We start from the raw sequence: 5376 nt of genomic DNA, 5'->3' as shown, positions 1-5376 counted from the left end.
AACATTAACCTTGAGAACATCAATGGATAGAAGAGTACAATGGATTGAGAGAGAACATCAATGGATGGATCATCCAGACAGAAGATTAATAAGGTTGGGGTTGTGGGAGGGGGGATGGGCTAAGTGGGCTAAATGGGTAAGGGGCACTAAGGAATCTACTCCTGAAATCATTGTTGAACTATATGCTAACTAATTTGGATGTAAATTAAAAAAAATAAAAAATAAAACAGGTTAATAAAATAAATAAATAAATAAATAAGAAAAAAAGAAGATTAATAAGGAAACATTAACCTTGAACAACACATTAGAACAAATAGACTTAATCTCTCTCAGAGAAAAGTCCTTCTAGGAACAGTAGAATACACATTCTTCTCAAGTGCACATGGGACATTCTCCAGGATAAATCACATATTAGGCAACAAAACAGTGTCAATAAATTTAAGAAGAGTAAATTAAGAAGATTAAAATTATATCAAGCATCTTTTTCAACCACAGTGCATGAAACTAGAAATGAACTACAAGAAGAAAAGTGGAAAATAACACCAACATGTGAAGACCAAACAACATGCTTCCAAACAACCAATGAGTCAATGAAGAAATCAACCAGGAAATAAAAAGTACTTTGGGGCAAATGAAAATGAAAACACAACACTCCAAACTGTATGGGATGCAGCAAAAACAGTTGTAAGAAGGAATTTTGTAGCAATAAAGGTCCCACCTCAAGAACAAGAAAAATCTCAAATAAACAATTTAACTTTACATTTAAAGGAGCTAGAAAAAGAAGAACAAATAAAGTTCTAGCTACAGCAATTAGATAAGAAAAAAAGAATAAAAGGCATCCAGAAGAGCAGCAGGAACTGCTGCCCAAACCACATCTCCTAACCAGAGAGTTGTGCAAAGCCTCAGTTCAGTTGAAGTAGTATCAGGTCTCATTTAACAAGCAAACCAGAGCACACCTAGTTAAAACTTGCCACATTCTGGCCAAAGACCAAGCACTGCCCATTGCAGGCAAAGAGAGCCCCTGAAGGAGACTGACCTGAGGGACAGAGCAGCCAAAACACAACACCAGGATGCACAGAGCACACACCAGAGACAATCCTGGAAGAGCCAGGCCCTGGACACTATACAATCTCTTCTTCAAAAGGCCATTACTTCAGGAGCAGGAAACACAATGGGATTTTCTAACACAGAGAAGAAGGCAGAGACTTAGACAAAATGTCAAAACAGAGGAATTCATCCCAAATGGAAGAACAAGATAAGGCCATGGCCAGAGATCTAAGCAAAACCGATATAAGTGGCATGCCTGATGGAGAATTTAAAGCAACAATCATAAGGATACTTGCTGGACTTAAGAAAAGAATAGAAGACATCAGGGAGACCCTTACCACAGAGATAAAAGTTAAAAAAGAATCAGTCAAAAATGAAGAATACAATAACTGAGATTGGAAACAGGCTTGATGCAATGAACAGCAGACTGGAAGAAGCAAAGGAAAAAAAAAGTAACATAGAAGACAAAATAATAGAAAATAATGAAACTGAACAAAAGAGAGAAAGAATAATTATGGAACACAAGAATAGACTTAGGGAACTTAGTGACTCCATCAAATGTCACTAACATTCAAATGTCACATTACATTTATAGGATTATTATAGGAGTCCCAGAAGAAGAGAGAAAAAGAGGCAAAAAAATTTAACTATTAGTTAAAAACTTCCCTAATGTAGGAAAGGAAACAGACATCCAGATCCAGGAGGCACAGAGAACTCCTATAACATCCATGGTCAAGATATTGTAATAAAATTTGCAAAATATAATGATAATGAAAAAAATCTCAAAAGCAGCAAGACAAAAGAATTCCTTAACTTACAAGGGAGAACCCATAATGCTAGCTGTAGATTTCTCAACAGAAAGTTGGCAGGTCAGAAGGGAGTGGCATGATATGCATAAGAAAAATCTCTAGCCAAGAATACTCTATCCAGCAAGGCTATCATTCAGAATAGAAGGAGAGATAGTTTCCTAGACAAACAAAAACTAAAGGAGTTTGTGACCACTACACCAACTCTGCAAGAAATATTAAAGGGGATTCTGAGTGGAAAGGAAAGACCAAAAGTGAGAAAGACAAGAAAGGATCAGAGAAAAATCTCAAGAAACAATGACAAAACAAGTAATAAAATTCACTAAATGTATATTTATCAATAATTATTTTGATTCTAAATGGACTAAACATTCAAAGACATATGGTATCAGAACAGATAAAAAAAAGAACCAACCAAGGGCCATTTATATGCTGCTAAAAGAGATTCATTTTAGACCTAAAGACACCTGCAAATCGAAAGTCAGGGAATGGAGAAACATTAATCATGCAAATGGATGTCAAAAGAAAGCCAGAGTAGCAATACTTATATCAGATGAACTAGACTTTAAAACAAAGACTGTAACAAGAGATGATAATAAACAAGAAGATTTAACAATTATAAATATTTATACACCCAACAATAAGGCACTCAAATATAAAACAAACAATTAGAACAAACATAAAGGAACTAATTGATAATAATACAATAATAAATAGTAGGGGAGTTTAACACCCCACTTATAGCAATGGACAGACAGATCATCTAAACAGAAAATCAATAAACAATAACATTCAATGACACACTGGACCAGATGGACTTAACAGATATATTGAGAACATTCTACCCTAAAACAGCAGAATACACATTCTTTTCAGGTGCACATGGAACACTCTCCAAAATATATCACATACTAGGTCACCAATCAGGCCTCAACAAACAAAAAGATACCAAAACACTGTGAAACTTGAAGTCAGCAAGAAGAAAAATTTGGAAAGATCACAAAGACATGGAGGTTAAACAACATGCTACTAAACAATGAATGGGTCAACCAGGAAATCAAAGAAGAAATTTAAAAAAAAACATGGAAATAAATGAAAATGAAAACAGCACAGTCTAACTCCTTTGGGATGCAGCTAAAGAGAGAAGTAAATAGCAATACAGGCCTACCTTAAGAAGCAAGAAAAATCTCATATAAACAACCTAACCTTACACCCAAAGGAGCTAGAAAAAAAAAAAAAAAAAAAAGAACAACAAATGAAGCCTATAGCTAGCAGAAGGAAGGAAATAATAAAGATTAGAGCAAAAATAAATGATATAGAACAAACAAACAAAAAAACCAATAGAACAGATCAATGAAATCAGGAGATGGTTCTTTGAAAAAATTAATAGTTGATAAACCCTTAGCCACACTTATCAAAAGGAAAAGAGAAAGGACCCAAATAAATAAAATCACAAGTGAGAGAAGAGAAATAACAACCAACACCACAGAAATACAAACAATTGTGAGGGAATATTATGAAAAACTATATGCCAACAAATTGGACAATCTAGAAGAAATGGATGAATTCCTGGAAACATATAAATGACCAATATTGAAACAGGAAGAAATAGAAAACTTGAACAGATTGATAACCAGCAAAGAAACTGAATCAGTAATCAAAACATCTCCCAACAAACAAAAGTACAGGGCCAGATGGCTTCACGGGGGAATTCTACCAAACATTTAAAGAAGAGTTAATACCTTTCTTCTCGAACTATTCCAAAATAATAGAAAAGGAAGGAAAACTTCCAAATTCATTTTATGATGCCACATTAGCCTCATATCAAAATCAGATAAAGAATCCACTAGAAAAGAGAACTACAGGCCTTGCAGACACTGCCACCCTGGAGCCACCTGCGGTTCCCAGCTATGGTCAACCTCACTGTTCTTCAACATTGCTGTAGACAGTGAGCACTTGGGCCGTGTCTCCTTTGAGCTGTTTGCAGACAAAGTCCAAAGACAGCAGAAAACTTTTGTACTGTAAGCACTGGGGAGAAAATATTGGTTATAAAGGTTCCTGTTTTCACAGGATTATTCCAGCATTTATGTGCCTGGGTGGTACCTTCACGTGCCATAATGGCATTGCTGGCAAGTCCGTCTATGGGGAGAAATCTGATGATAAGAATTTCATTCTGAAGCATACAAGTCCTGGCATCTTGTCCATGGCAAATGCTGGACCCAACACAAATGGTTTCCGGTTTTTCATCTGCACTGCCAAGACCTAGTGGTTGGATGGCAAGCATGTGGTCTTTGGCAAGGTGAAAGAGTGCATGAATATTGCGGAAGCCATGGAGCACTTTGGGCCCAGGAATGGCAAGACCAGCAAAAAGATAACTATTGCTAACTGTGCACAAATCTAATAAATTTGACTTGTGTTTTATCTTAACGTCCAGACCATTCCTGTACCTCAAGAGGGCACCCTTTTGTCCCCATCTGCTTGAAATATCCTATAATCTTTGTGCTCTCACTGCAGTTCTATGGGTTCCATATTTTCCTTATTCCCTTCCAAGTCTAGCTGGATTGCAGAGTTAAGTTCATGATTATTGAATAAAAACAAAAAAACAACAACAGCAAAAAGAACTACAAGCCAATATCCCTGATAAACATTGGTAAAAAAAATTCTAAATAAAGTACGAGCATACTGATTCCAACAACTTGTTTATTTTTAAAGTTTATTTAGTTTGAGAGAGAGAGGGAGAGAGGGAGAGAGAACATGAGCAATGGAGGAGAAGAGAGAGAGAGAGAGAGAGAGAGAGAGAGAGAGAGAGAGAGAGAATCCCAAGCAGGTTTTGCACTGTCAGCACAGAGCCCAATATGGGGCATGAAGTCATGAAATGTGAGATCATGACCCAAGCCAAAACCAAGAGTCAGATGCTCAACTGATTGAGCCACTCAGATGTCCCCCAATAATACATTTAAAAAATCAATCACCACCATCAAGTGGGATTTATTCTTGAGATGCAGCAGTGATTCAATATTCACAAGGCAATCAGTGTGATACAACACATTAATAAATGAAAGGGTAAGAACATTATAATCATTTCAATAGATGCAGAAAAAGTATATAACAAAATGTAACATCCATTCATGATAGAAACCATCAACAGAGTAGGTTTAGAGGGAATATACCTCAACATAATAAAGACCATATATGAAAAACCCACAGCGAATATCATCCTTAATGGGGAAAAACTGAGAGCTTTTCTTCTATGGTCAGAAATGAGATAAGGATGTCCACTCTCACCACTGTATTCAACATAGTACTGGAAGTCATAGCCACAACAATCAGACAACGTAAAGAGAAAAGAAGGCATCCATATTGGCAAGGAAGAAGTAAAACTATTTGCAGATGACATGATACTCTATATAGAAAATCCCAAAGAACTGTTAGAAGTGATATACAAGTTCAGTAAAGGTGCAAGATACAAAATCAACATACAGAAACCTGTTACATTTCTATACACCAATAATGAAGCAGCAGA

The 5376-nt window shown here is 36.1% G+C and overlaps 1 pseudogene; it reads left to right on the top strand.

The window, feature by feature from the left end:
* Nucleotides 1–3939: 3939 nt before the first annotated feature.
* Nucleotides 3940–4254, top strand: LOC132689886 (peptidyl-prolyl cis-trans isomerase A pseudogene; annotated as a pseudogene).
* Nucleotides 4255–5376: the final 1122 nt, after the last annotated feature.

Source organism: Panthera onca, chromosome E2, assembly GCF_046562875.1.
Source record: "Panthera onca isolate mPanOnc1 chromosome E2, mPanOnc1 haplotype 2, whole genome shotgun sequence".
NCBI classification, from domain to species: domain Eukaryota; kingdom Metazoa; phylum Chordata; class Mammalia; order Carnivora; family Felidae; genus Panthera; species Panthera onca.
Note: the sequence above shows the minus strand (reverse complement) of the source record. Positions and strands in the feature narration are given on the sequence as shown.